Source organism: Fundulus heteroclitus, chromosome 18, assembly GCF_011125445.2.
Source record: "Fundulus heteroclitus isolate FHET01 chromosome 18, MU-UCD_Fhet_4.1, whole genome shotgun sequence".
NCBI classification, from domain to species: Eukaryota; Metazoa; Chordata; class Actinopteri; order Cyprinodontiformes; family Fundulidae; genus Fundulus; species Fundulus heteroclitus.
The window spans coordinates 38,623,811-38,639,052 of NC_046378.1; the positions used below are offsets into that span (position 1 = coordinate 38,623,811).

Below are 15,242 nucleotides of genomic sequence, written 5' to 3' on the forward strand. Positions count from 1 at the left end.
GCTTTTTTGAATGAATGAAAACTTTATTGTCATTGTCACAAGAACAACGAAATTTAAAAAGTGCCATCGATCCGTGCATATGTTTAAAAAAAAACAACAACAATAATAATAAATAAATAATAAATAAATCTCAGTCCCTCAATTTACACACAATATAAGAAATAAATAACAAATAACTGATAAAAACAACTAATAAATAAAAAAATAGCACATTCTCACACACACATCATCCATGATAATTAATGGTTATTTTTGGTTGCATTTAGTTTTGTTATTGCTGTCGGGTAAAAACTGTCTCTAAAACGGTTGGTTCTTGTTCTGATTTCTCTGTATCGTCTGCCTGAAGGCAACAAGTTTTTAATTTAACTTAAAGGTTATTAGCATATTAAAACATTATTAGAATCTAAGTGCAGACTCATTTTCACAACCAGCACTCGCACAGAAGTCTAATTATCATTGATGTTTCCATCTGCTGTGCTCACTGTCAGACCAGCATAAATAGTCAGATTGGCTTTGGAGCAGCAAAAAGCCGGCCAGCAGCTGAATAATGCATAGACTGTCTGCCTGGAAGGCTGCTGGGCCTGCTGAGCGCGGCGTCTAGACCAACCGCAGCACCAAAACTACATCTCTGCTTCCCATTTTCCCCCCATGAAGCCACTGGACCGGGTCAATCCTGATGAAAGTTTTGATCCTGCATTGATTTTTATTTTTTTTTATCTTGAAGCGTTGCATCCATCGGATTGATGTGATGGCGCATAAAACGCCTGGTTAGGGTGGGTGTGTAAGCTGGAAATAAGTGGCAGGGCTCTGCTGTGGGTTTGATCATCAAGCTGCTGATGCATTCTGCTTGAAAAGATGAGCCGTTGTTGAGTTTCGTTAAACCTGGAGTGGGGGGGCACTGCCCAATTAGAGGTGAGGAGCGGAGACCTAACAGGTGGAGATGCTTTCTTTGTTAATAGTGATTGAGGTAAATTCATGTGGAATGCTGAGGGGATGCGTCTAGAAGCGGTTTCTGTTGCTCGTATGACCAAAATGACCAAATGAGTGACTTGGAGACGTTTGGCTCCATAAATATGTTAAAGATCCGAGTAACGAAGGCTGGGTTGTACGCAGGGTCCGAAATCAACACTCGCCAGACGGCAGATGCGAGTAAATATCAGAGGGCTAGCTGCCACACGGCGAGCTCAATTCAATTCAATTTTATTTATATAGCACCAATTCATGATACATATCATCTCAAGGCTCTCTCCAAAGTCAGCCTCCATCAGATCCTCCAGGTTGGTGAGAAAGTTTCCTCTCTAAGGAAACCCAGCAGGTTGCATCAAGTCTCTCCAAGCAGCATTCACTCCTCCTGAAAGAGCGTAGAGCCACAGTGGACAGTCGTCTGCATTGTTGATGGCTTTGCAGCAATCCCTCAATATGTTAAAACAATACACTAAACATGTTCAGGGTGTCTGTTTTGAAAAACATATTTTGGCTACACAGGAGAAACGGCTACAGAAGAGGGAGGCTTAACGGGAATTTTCCTCTCCATCCACGGACTTCCTCTTAACCAAAAAAAAGGTTCCCAGGCCAAAGAGGGTGTTATAGTCCCTCAGACGTAATCTGGGTCAGCTTCCGGTGAGACCTGCCCCCACATCCCTCCAAAGGGAGGCGTCCAGGTGGAACCCTGACCAGATCACCAAACCGACTCCTTAAAATGCAGAGGAGCAGCGCCTCTACTCCAAGCTCACCAGCCACCCTACACAGAACGCAAATTCAGCCGCCTGTATCTGGTATCTCGCTCTTTCAGTCACGACCCATATCTCATGACCATCAGGGTCCGGACCGAGAGCTGTGAATCTAGATAACAGACCAGAACAACCATCTCTTTCTCCATCACTCATGAATAAGTCACCAAGAGTCTCCTCTACATTTAAACCATAATATCTGCAGCAGCTTCTAATACAGATGTTTAAAGGAATGATATTATGGTAAACTCTGGTATCAGTTAAAGAAACATTTCCCTTTGTAGTACCATAAAGGGGGAATTTGTCTCCATGTTCAACCCATCCCTTAGGGAGCAGTGTGCTGCCCAATGGCGCATGGGGAGCAATCTGTGGTCAAGAGTCTTTATCACTGAGTCTTTAAGACTGAGCTTTCAACCAATGACCCTTGGGGCCTCTCCAAGACTCCCGGCTCTCCAACCACTAGGCCACCACTGCCACATTACTGTAATAGTAATAGTAATATCATCTTTATTGTCATTGAAACATACATTGAAACATACATTACAACGAAATTTGTTTTCTGCTTTTAACCCATCCCCATTGGGGAGCAGTGGGCTGCCACTGTAAGGCACCCCGGGAGCAATTGGGGGTTGAGGGTCTTGCTCAGGGACCCAGAGTGCCGGTACTGGGGATCGAGCCGGGTACTTGCATCCTTTTCAGAGCGCAAGCGCTGCTCTAACCACTAGGCCACCACTCCCCTTGTCCACCTCCCATGTGATTGTGGCTGTTTAAGGTACAACCAGTGTCCGAAATTTACTTCCTGATTCACCTGCCAAGTCGCCTGGTAGATGTATAAAAAAATAAATAAAATCAACCGGCCAAGGTAAGTCTGACTGACTCCTGCTAAATATCGCCACATAATCCCGCTACGTAATTAGCCTGAGCTAAACGCTAGCTGTTAGCAAACGGACGTGACGTAGCTGCTGTAGTTCTCGGGTCACATGTGCGAGTGTTTTTGTGCGTTTGTTGTTGTATGAGCTGAAGGCAGAGGAACATAAAGATGCATCCACCCAGACGACGACTGAAAAACACGACTGATTTGGTGCAAACATTTATTGGTTCACACTGAGCCTGGTTCTGGTTCTGGTGGAGGTTCTCCTCCCTGTTAAAGGGGAGTTTTCCTCTCCACTGTCGCTTCATGCATGCTCAGTATGAGGGATTGCTGCAAAGCCATCAACAATGCAGACGACTGTCCACTGTGGCTCTACGCTCTTTCAGGAGGAGTGAATGCTGCTTGGAGAGACTTGATGCAACCTGCTGGGTTTCCTTAGAGAGGAAACTTTCTCACCAACCTGGAGGATCTGATGGAATCTGACTTTGGAAAGAGCCTTGAGATGATATGTATCATGATTAGGCATTATATAAATAAAATTCAATTGAAATAAATATTTTTCTATTCATTCTGAAGATGTGGCGGCTTTTATTTTGGCGTGGCAGGTAGTGGAAACCCTGTGTGGGGTGAATCATTAACTGGAGCACGACTGGTATTTGCAATATCTCGGTGAGGTCCTCCTGGGTGTGTCAACAACAAAGCCCCCCCACCAGTTATTTGTCTAGGCATGAATTCCTCGAGATCCTTGAGATGCACAGCCTCATTACAGCGAGGTTGTGGTCCTTCTATCATATCGGCAGCAATATACCAGAATCCTGGGTAGAAGAGAGTGGGGGAGTATAATTGCTCTGCATCCCACGTTTGGGCTCCTGTAATGTTCTCGGCTTCTTCATGTGTCGCTTCCTGCCGCAACTCCTTCTGGAGCCGAAACGATAAATTCTTAATCTTGTGCCTGAGACGAGCAATTAACCCTCTCCGTGAGACAATGTACCCGCCCTGGCGTCGTCATGACGAGTAACGAGTGGCTGCAGCATCACGGGTCCGTGTATAACTCCTGATAACGGGACTTTACAGAGCCCCGCTCGGTAAAGTTATACTAGTTTTAACTTTAATTGGCTGTATGCTGCAGTCCGCACTGGAGCTTTTCAATTAACAAGAATAATTATTGCAGTGTTTTCCCTAGAAATTCTCTGTGGGGGGGGGGGGTGGTTCTTCCACTTAGCCGTCCATTAATGTCACAGATTAAAGCTTTATACGAGCAGCCATCTTTCTGTCTCTCTTTTTATGTTTCTGTCTCTATCAGGTAACTTTATACATTGTTATATTCTGAAGGCTACATGCCTTTCTTCCTTCCTACTTCTTGATTGAATGAAAATCTCTTTAATATTTTTGAAAATTAAATTTTAATTTCATTACATTTGGGATCTGCTTGTGGTCCGTTCATGGGGTCCATCTTTTCCAAGAATAAAGCAGCCGTCTTATTTCATCCATGGAAGGAAGATGGATTTTTGTTTTCAACAGATAAACTTTTGATGATTTGCGACAATCGAAGCAAATTGTATTTTTGTAGGACATCTGAAAATGACCATAGAGCCGTGTACTTGTTGAGAGGAAACTTTTTGACCAATCTGATAGAATTTGACTTTGGAAAGTGCCTTGAGATTACATGTTTCATCAATTGGTGCTATATGAATAAAATTTAATTGAATTGAGAACGTGCTGCATTGAGCTTTGGTCTTCATAATAATCGAGTTTAAACAGACGTAGTCATCTTTATATCAGGCAAATATGATATATTGGTATATTGAAGTAATCGGGGCACCACGTGAAATAAACAAATGTAACAACAGGAAAAAACTGCTAAAGAATGCATTTATCTCGTTGGATTAGTGATACTAATTCTGTAGTTTCTTCTTGTTTATCAAGGCAGGTAAAAATGATGTGGTGACTCTGAGAGCTCTCTCACCTGCCAGGAGTGTGAGTTTACCTGCGTGCGAACCCAGGTGACTCTGAGCTGAAAGTAAAGCAGCGACGACTAGAGAAACATTAAAGGCGGCTGCACACCTGGTTGCACACCTGCTGACTCTCCAGACATTTCAAACTTCATAGCTGAGTGCACTTATTGCCTACATATGTGACAGCAAACCTGTTGGTCCATGGTGCAGAGAGGCTGCAGCTGCACTGCAAAAACAGACCGTAAAATAAGTAAAATGTTCTCAAAATTTGGGTTTTTGTCCTTGATTTGAGCAGGCAAATTATATTATCTGCCAATAGAATGAGTATTTTGACCCCTAAAATAAGATAATTAGACATCCTGCACTTGAAATAAGACGATGGAGATGAGTTGTTCCTATTTTAAGTGCAAAAATCTTATTCCATTGGCAGATCATCTTATTTACCTGCTCAAATCAAGGACAGATACACTAATTTTAAGAAAATTTTTACTTATTTTTAGTTCAGCTTTTGCAATGTGCCTTGGAGACTTCTTCCTGCCGAACAATTTATGGTGTGGCGCCGCGTACGCGCTCGTACAAATTGGGCTCTGCTCTTAACCTGTCCGCGGACTCATGCCCACCTTATCATGTAATAGCTCAGGATGATGCTATTTAGAAAGGATAATTTTAATAAAATTACCCGCGAACACGCACAGACGTAATAATTCACTGCATGCCCTAACTTCCTTGGGGGGGACGGGCAGTTTTGTTGGCCGTTCAACTTAGGGCTGGGCGATATGGATTAAAAAATAAATCTCCGATTTTATCATACCAAATCCGATTAATGGATTTTTTTCCCTCCTTTTTGTTTCATAAAAAGAAATTAAAGAAATTATTTTAAAACCTTGCTTTTTATGTCAAGCATTTCGTCAGGGAGTTGACCTGAATTCAAAGTGCAACTAAAAACAAGCTGAGAAACATGCATGTAAAACAAGATGGCAGCCGTGCCATTATAAACAATTAAAATATAACAAAACATTTGCTGCTAGTGGTATTACACATTGAGCTAAGAACAGGCTTCACTGCACTTGTGAACTTCAAACTAAGTTAAAAAAAAAAAGTAAATAAGTAAATGAAGTACCTCGTATTATGGTAAAAAAAAACTTTCCACTTAACAATATTTTGACAATACATTTGCCTAAACATATATTCAGCATCACATGCTGTTCTCTTCATGGAAACCCAATGAGTGTATTGGCAAAATAAAATCCAGATTTTCCAAAAATGAAATCTTAAAGAATTGTAAATTCGAATTAATCGATTAAATCGATTTATCGCCCAGCCCTATTTCAACTCTTGTTGAACTGTAGGGGAAACACTGGATTGTACGTTCTCCTTCACAGTAAAGGTGAAACCCATGATGGCCCAGAACCCCCCCCCCCCTTTAAAACAAGACCCCAGATCATGACAGGAGCACCAATGCTGCCAGGCTTGGTACCTGTTGTAGTAGCAGGGTGGCATCGTGTGGTGTAAGGTGTAAGGAAACCTTCAATAGTGTTTTTTTCTATCAGGCTTAAGGAGTTTTTTCCTGATTTCTCCACAGTCCAGCCGTGATCTATTGGGCTGTTTGGGTCGTGGATGGAGGAGCGCAGTCTTGTTTAGAGGGGACCCCCCCCCCTATAAAGCTTCAGGATTTACCGCTACATCTCCTGTCCCCCGGTTACTAGAGCCACGGTTCACTTGGCCAGAACCCTCCGTCAGTTTCAGGCCCATAAATCTGATTTTAATCTGTGTCTCTTCTGTGTCTCTGCTCTGATTCCCACACTTGTTTGTGGCTCTTTTCCAATCAGGAGGCTCCTCAGCTCAGAAGACTGGCTGCTGTCTGAGCATTCACACATTTTTTAACCGGTTTCACAACAGCAGCCTCCCTCATAATGCCGGACATCCACTGGAACGGACCTGTTTTTAGGATTATTTAAACCTCGTGAAGGTGCCATAAAGATCCTGTTTATTAACGAGTCGCTCATGGTTGCTGCCGCTGATACGATCATTTCTTGGAGCAGCACCAGTGCTTTATTTCTAATGACCGGACACCATTTTTACCTCATCAGCTGTCCCTGACATACATAAACACATCTGTCCTCTCTGTTGATTCAGTACAGTAAATTAAATCAGTCAAATTCATAGTTTAACTTAATGTCAGCGGTGCCTTAAATATCTCTTTTCTCTGTGATAAATACAGTCCAACAATTATCTAGATACACATTCTTATAACATATGTCTTTTTTTAATCAAAATAAAAGTACTTGCACTGCAAAACTGGAACTAAAAATAATTATAATGTTCTTGAAATGAGTGCATTTGTCCTTAAATAAATAAGATGATCTGCCAATGGAATATGATTTTTGCACTTAAAATAGGAACAACTCATCTCCATCATCTTATTTAGAGTGCAGGATATCTAATTATCTCATTTTAAGGGTCAAAATACTCATTACATTGGCAGATAATCTTATTTACCTGCTCAGATCAAGGACAAATACACTAACTTTAAGAGCATTTTACTTATTTTTAGATCCATTTTTGCAGTGTGGTCACTGAAATCAACAAAATAAGACTTGGTCTTGAACTCCACCGGTGGATTCAGCCAGAAACTTTAAATCCAGGCTGTTATCCAACAGAATTATGCTGCGTGTCCGATTCAGTCTCGCTCTCTGGGGTTTTTCTGGGTTTCAGGGAAGGGGAGTTCCAACTGTATCCTGATATTTTCAAATACCAACGTCGTGATGTCATTTGTACAGATACCACCCAGCCCAAACCTTTCCAAGTATCCCAACAGTGCAAGGCAGATGGTCAGGCCTCCTCCTCTCTGCTCCCATCTATAAGTTTTTGTTTTTTCTTTTCACATGTTTCTCTCCTTCCTCAGTCTGTTCTCTGCTCTTTCTTTCCATACATTTTGTCTAACCACTGCCCTGACTCTGTCTATTCCTGCTACCTTTCAACAAGAATTCCTGTTCCACCTCATGCAATTTATTTTATTTGCATTTCATTTCTTCCACTTGACTGGTTTTAATTGTCTTCTGTCTCTATTTGTTTTTTGCCTTCTGTCTGTGAAGCGATTGTATTACAATAATGTACTAATACTCCATCACCCATCATGAAACATGGGACTTGTATTATTTTCTCTATTTTATTGAAGGGATACATTTCTACTCCTCTTGGGTTTAAAAAAAAATTCCCTAGCAAAACCATAGAACATGTTTTATCTGCTGTCTAAAGCAGCTTATCTATCTAAGTATATTATATTCATTTATACATTTATTTAAGGCTACAGGTGAATTTAGACTTTTGTAGTTCAATGTCAAACCAGGATAAATGTATTTGCCTAAGATGTGGGAAGAATATTGGGTAATAAAGAAACTGGTCACATTAAGGTTAATTTTCCCTTAATTTAAACATAAGCTTGATGGCAACACTGAATAGTGACAAAAATATAAATGTATTTTTTCTAGTATAACATCTAGTGGCATTAAACTTCTTTATTCTCCGTTCTATCAGTCAAGATTCCTCCTCCTTCTGTCCTCTGCCCTACAGGGAGGTTTCATGCTGAGTTCTCACCTCAGCTTAAAAAAAAAAAAGCATCATTAACACCTTTCTTCCTTTAAGCAGTTTAAAATATGGTCAAGCAAGTAGGTCAGCTTAACCTTTACGTGACCCTTTTCATAAACATACAATTACAGTGTACTTAAAGGAGCTATAAGTCAGATATTTACGGTAAAATCAACCTAAATCATTTTCATTTATCACCCAGGATGTTAGAAACATTCCCTATAAACAATCGTTCCTCTCCATCAACAATGTCTTAGTCACGTTTTTCTCTTTTCAAACCTAGAGTTACGGTCCAGAACTACTTCGAGTGTATACTGTGTTTACTTCCTGGTTCCTGAGCCAATCATATGAGAGTTCCCAGGGTTCCCAAAACAGAGCGCAACATTTGGTATTTTATGTTGACAAAAGAGAAGCAGCCTGCAGACATGGAAGTTTTATTTCATTTCTGCCTCAGAAAGGCAGAAAAGAAATAAAATATAATAATATAATATATAATATAATATAATATCCTAGACCTGTCCTGTGTTAGTAAAAATTCACAACAGCAACACACCGTTTAAAAACGGCATATTAGATTGTTGTGATTGGCAAGCTTGTTGTACCGATTTGAGCCACAAGGTGTCAGTATTACTTATAGCTCCTTTAAAATTTTGTATTACACCAGGACAAATGAAATTAAACATAATATGGATGCAATACATTAAAGAGTTATGTGTTTTCTAAAAGACAGGTCTTTGTCCACAGCGTATTAGCAGTCAGGTTGAGTTGTATTAAACTGACTTCTTGTTTGCAAAAATAACCGGATAAATGCTGTGACTTTCGTTGTTAAACTTAAAAACGATTCAGTGCTGTTTTCTTACAGAGCCAGTTGCATAAATAGCTAAATCCGCAACAGCAGTTTTAACAAGTTTTAATTCTGCTACAAAAATACCAACGCAGCTAGATTTACAGGTGGCAACATATTGTGTGAACCAGTGGTGATTAGACTTTAAAAACACCTTAATAAGCCGTAATCTAAAGCTGCTAAAGCAACCTCCTGTCTGTCTGGGGTTTACAGTCCTGCTGTGTGTTTTCTCGCAGTAAGGTGTGAATGTGTGGACAGCTGCAGGCTCACCTTCTGCCCTTCTCTTTGCAAACAAATGGTCTTATACGACAGCAGCGCAGTTTGTTCAAGAAAAATAGAAAATAAAAAAATGTCAGCCCCGTCCTTATTTATAGCCCCTTTTACCTTACTGGGGATTTTGAAAGCTGTCTGAGTGTTATGACACACTTTTATCCAATTAATTACAACTTCTCATGTGTACACTTTCAGATTATCCCAGGATTGTTGAAGCAGATTGTTGAAATGGAAGCCCAATAACATAAGAGAGAAGCTAAAGCATATCAAAGTTTGATATATTAGGCTTTCTGTGACACAAAAAAAACAGTTACGATGTTTTTAGGTGAGAATGTGGCTACATAAAACTCAAATATCTGCTCCGTGTATTACGTTGCTTAATAGTAAAAGTCCTCAAAGGCATTCAGAGATGTCCTTAACAGGAGGAGTTCCTCAAATTAAAGAAGCTATACCTGATCCTGCACAAATTCGAACAGTTTAGTTTGAACCTTAAGCCACGCCCCCAACTTTTTTCTTCTAATGAAACACTGTAGGTGTGCATGAGGCTAAACAAGCTCGTACCTTTGGTAGAGAAAAATTGGCCCGGGTTGTCTTAGTTTGCTGTTTATTCTTACCAAAAAAAAAAAGTCTGGACTAACTCGATCACACAATCAATTATTCAATTGTTATCATCAAATTACGTCTTTAACTGTTCTTTGACTGTTCTAGTTAAACTGTTCTACTGTTTTTAATGTTCTTTTTTGTTTCTACATTCTATCCCTACTTGCTTTTATTCTGTTTTATTTTCCTATATTTTAATCATGTAAAGCACTTTGCATTTTCTCTGTACTGAATTGTGCTATATAAATAAATTTGCCTTGCCTTGCCTTAGCTCATAATACATTGTGTAAATAGTATTTTTCTTAACCAGACAAAAATAAATTCAGGTAAAGTTCCGTTAACAAAAAATTAAACAAATCAAATTTCTAGTTACATTTTTGCGGCTTCACAGGTCTGTGCGTCACACCGTCACGGTTGTTAGGTGACAGAAGTTACGCTCATGTAACGGCGGGACTGTTGCCGATACCTTTGGGTTCTTATTACCGCCACCCGCTGGACAGGAGGGGTAGTGCTTTTTTTTTTTTTTCTTCACAACTTACCCATATTTGGCCGATTTAAATACATTTTCTGTGGCCTTTCAGAGCTGTGGAAACAGAAATCTAACGAATAACCTGGGTTTAAAAAAACTGGTATTTTTACCAGTTTTAAAAGGAGCTTAATATGAAACAACTTATTGTATTTTGGTAGGTTAACACTTGATTATAGATTGCTATTCCCCTGAGCTGTTAACCTAGACAACATCCCGTTATGCTTCTGCTGCCTGTCTGGAAATCGATTTAACAAACGTACAAACTGTTATCGCTGTGCCTCAAAGAGACAGTGCATTAAATAATATTTTAACTTGTGTGTTTCTATGCAGACTGCAGGTTGAATCTGTCTGCTAAGAAGTGTCCGGACTCGACGTTATCAGGTAAGCCTAACTTGCAAACAGCTCAGTCCTGTGTGGTAAATGTAACGCTTACGCCGTTCTGGGGATTTTTGTGCCAGTACTGCTAAAGAGTTTAATGCTGTTAAGTTGAATAATTCAACAATTAATTGTGGTTGGATGTGGTTGCTGTGATTTTGTGAAGAGCACAGTTACATTCAGATCATCGTAGCATTGCGTCTCATTTTACAGACTCACCTCTAACACACAGGGGATGAATCCTGTGGAAATCCACTGATCCAACACAGATCAATGAACTTAAGCCATGGATATTTTTAAGAAGCATGGCTGGAAATAGAACAGTGCTGAGAAACATCGGTAGGTGTCACATAATGAAGCGACAAGCAGATGCTGTGGCTTGTAATCATTTATCTTAAACGAGGAATACGTTTTTAGACTTATCACTTGTTGCCAGTGTGTTTAGTTCAAGACTACAAGCTTTTTATACACTGATACTTTAAATATGATGAAATTATGTTCCAATCAGGATCTTTTTTTTTTTGTCTCCAATGCCTATTGGAGTCATTTGTGAATAGCTATTTGCCAATAATGTGTCCATCAGTGCCGTGTGTATATGTTAATTTACTCGTAGTAAAGTAACACACTGAAACATCCGTTAACCTCGTCATCCGCAGACCCTTTGTTCCGATATATGGCTTTCTGTAGGACGACCTTTTTGTTTCGAACGATAAATCCGACTCGACACAAACAGCTGCGCTCTAATAAACTCAAATCTCGCTCCTGATGGCATCGTTTTGTTACAGAGCAGTCTGCTGCAGTGTTAGGCTAACTTCTCTTTGTTTTCATATGACGCATTAGCGCGTCTCAGATCATAGTTCTCCAATAAATATGCATACACAATAGAGATCGACCGGACAATATTTACGTTTTTTTTTTCCTCCTTTATTGGCATCGGCCGATATGTCCATGTGTTCGCCGACCTATTAGCGCACTCAGTTGCCATGTCTTCAGCTCAGGTGAAGCGCATACATCTCAACTCCCTCACTGGCAGACAGTGGCTGGTAATGCTGTAAGTAGAGATGCACCGATATGAAATTTGGGCCGATATCGACTTCTGATGTTAATATTGCTGTTATGTCTGATAACCGATATTTACCTGTGTGTGTGTGTGTGTGTGTGCGCACATTTACATTTATGTGATGGTTAACTTTTGTAAAAGTTAAAAGTTTGTACCAACTGAAAACTGTTATAACTTTTTTTTTTAAATGTGGGTTATAGTCTAGACTTACACACTGCTTTTTTAAAATGTATTTATCTCTGCTTCATTAAAAAAAAAAAAAAAAAAAAACAGTCCTGTCTGTGATGCATCACTGTCACTTTAACATGATTGCACGCTCAACCTCCTCACCTCCCCCTCTTTAAACACAGGTATAAAGGGCAACTAGCTGGAAATAAACGTTGGTTGTCAATATCGGCCCAGTTTAACTGGCCTATATTGTTCCATATCGATATGTTAAAAAATGACTAATATTGGTCGATACCGATATATCGTGCGTCTCTAGTTGTAAGACTGGGTGCCAAGAACAACGTTTAATGTAGTTTTACTGTCCAATTTAAGTGTATATGTCTCACTGTGAGCGGGAAAGGACAGCGGTGTCTGTTTCTGTCTAAAAACCAACGTCTGATCTCCAGCAGGCGAGCTGTCACTGCGTGTGTTCGTTCCCATGGAGAATTATGTATCCACATGAAGCCAATCACTACGAGGACAGCATCTAACCTTACATGTAATAATCTCCATACACTGCAGCATTGGTCAGTGTTTATTCTCTCTCTCCCCCCCACCAAACTAAAAACACTGTGACACTTTTAAGTACTAGCAAAGTGCTGCCGTAAGACGGATGTTTTTTTTTTTTCTGTGCATCTTTCAAACTGCGCTCTGAAGCTGATTGTTAATATTAGCTGGATTAAACGCAAGTTTTGAGACTCATCAATATCTGGTTGAAGAATCAGCCCCAAACAAACCGGCAGCACATACCGAGTATCGGTCAGACTGATAATAATCGGTATCGGTTTCTCTCTAATCATCAATCCCTCATTTACAAATCACTTTGTCCTTTCACGTCTTACAACTGGAGCCATTAAAATCAAGGAGCCGTGTGTGGTTTCAGATCACGCAGCCAGGTAAGAGGCGTGGCCTATAACCTGCAGCATTCGTCTGTACAGGACGATGCAGTCTGAGGCGCTGAGCCCGGCATCAGATCAGCCACATGCATGAACCCAGGCTGGCTTTGGACACTGGTTGTGGCAGCCATTTATAATATAAAGCCTCAAATGGTGAACTGCACAACAAGTTAGAAACATTTACACAAAGACTTAAGTCTTCTTTTTCTGATATTTTGTCTTTATCAATATTGAACATATATTTTCTTGCAATGATTTTCTTGCAATATTTTCTTGCAATGAAAAAAACCTAAAACAAGTTTTTGTTTTAGGGTTTTTTCAGTCAGTCACTGAATGCATCACAGGTTATTGTGACGTTTTGTGTATACATGACTTGATTTCGTTCGGTTTAGTGAGGGGAAACTATTGTTCACATTATGTAAGGGAACTGTAACGCAACTCTGCTTTTCTCCCATCATGCAGTGCAGCGTCCATTATTCATGGCCATGCTGGGGAGGGTGAGGGGCGGGTTTGACAGCTGGTGGGTCGGTGATGAAGACAGACTCCTCAGCACACCTGTGTGTGTGTTTGCGTCTAGGCTGGAGGGGGATGGAGCGGAGTTGGTGGGCTCAGAGGCTTTGCTATGCATATTTTATATATTTTTTACTGCATTCATTCATGCATGTGTTTCAGCACTGTTGGAAAAAGTGTAATCTGAATGTCCTGACCTACATTTCTTGGTAGTTCAGCATGAACTCACTTTGTTTTTCCTCTTCTTTGCAACTGTACCAGGAAGTTTGTTTCTGATAGGAAATGAGACGGACGGGTGTCTCTCAAAGGATTATAAAACAGTAAAAAAAAAAGATAAATCACAATTTACTTTGTGATTTATCTTGGATTTAATAGTGGAAAGCAGAATTTGTGGTTTCTCCAGTACAACAACTCTTCCAGAAGCAGCCCCAAACCATCACAACATTGCCACCGTGTTAAATACGATGTTTTAGTTTTTTCTGAAACACTCCTAGTTTTACAATAGCTGTTAGCGGGACGCACACTTTACAAGGAAACTCCACCTTTGGCTCGTCGGTTCACAGAATATATATGTATATAAAAGTCTTTGGGATGAATAGAATGTTTTTTGGGGAGTTTGCAAGGTCCAAAATTAACAGACGCCAAATACAAGTAACTTTTCCATTTGGCGAGTAAATTTCAGAGGCCTAGCTGCCGCATGGCGAGTTACCCAATTACCTAGCGGGATTATATGAGATATTTAGCAGGAGTCAGTCAGGATTAATACTTTGGCCAGTAAAAAATATGCTTGGCCAGTTGATTATTACATCTACCGGCCAACTTGGCCTGTGAATCAGGAAGTTAATTTCAGACACGCCTGTGTCTTTGGAACTGATTAAATCGATACAGTAACCCTAACTGAGGCCTAAAGGAGACATGTGACATTTTAAATGTTGTTTTTGGTCGTTTTGACTTTGTGTTGTTGTTTATTGCGGTTTAATTTTTTTTTTTTAACAAGGAACACACATATAAAGAAGAAAACAAACAAAGCAATAAAAATACACACAACCCAGACACACACCCTCTCTCCACCCTAAAAAAAAATCCATCATACACTCACTTAACAGGTCCGTTTCTACAAATCAAAGTATGTTACAAGTTGCAGAAAGGGCAGCCATATGTCTTTGAGGCCCTCCTGTTTTCCTTTGGCCATATAAGACATCAGATCCATCCATTGCTTCACTCAAGGCCTCTCTGTGTCCTTCCATTTTAAAGCAATTACAAATTTTGTTTATATCAGGCTAAAGTCAAGAAGTTTCACATTTAAAAACAGGTGTGTGTGTGTGTGTGTGTTTGGTTGAAAGGGTTGAGTGTGTTGGTGTGTTCTCTATCTAAAAATAGGTTGCTAAGCAACAGCATAAAATGGCCAGGGGTGCACTTAAATATGTGTTATGAATTAGTTGACAATTATCTATCGATCGATATTTCTATTTTATAGACATGCTTTTTTTTCTGTATCGTCCAGCCCCCATGTATGTATGTATGTATGTATGTATGTATGTATGTATTTACATTCAGTTAAATCTAAAATGATTTATTTGTTTCCAAACATTATTTTTTATTCTTCACACCGCCAAATACAATGATAGGGTGTTCTCTTTTCTTTTCCACATTTTATACAGTCATCAGGAATATTGGGGTTGAAATAATGACGTTTACTGCTGTGATTTATGTCCTAAGTAACCATTTGCACTGCAGTAATCTGAACCTTGTATTGACTTTTTGCTTTTGGGCTGATAAAGAGGAAATATTCCACTCCTGAATG

The 15,242-nt window shown here is 39.9% G+C and overlaps 1 protein-coding gene across 1 annotated transcript in view; it reads left to right on the plus strand.

The window, feature by feature from the left end:
• The window catches only part of LOC118566746 (serine/threonine-protein kinase PAK 1-like), a 67,822-nt gene that overhangs the window by 4,891 nt on the left and 47,689 nt on the right, over positions 1-15,242 (plus strand). Inside the window, exon 2 of the mRNA XM_036150068.1 lies at positions 10,721-10,771. The gene's annotated coding sequence lies outside the window, so the exon portion shown is untranslated. The remainder of the gene's footprint in view (positions 1-10,720; positions 10,772-15,242) is intronic.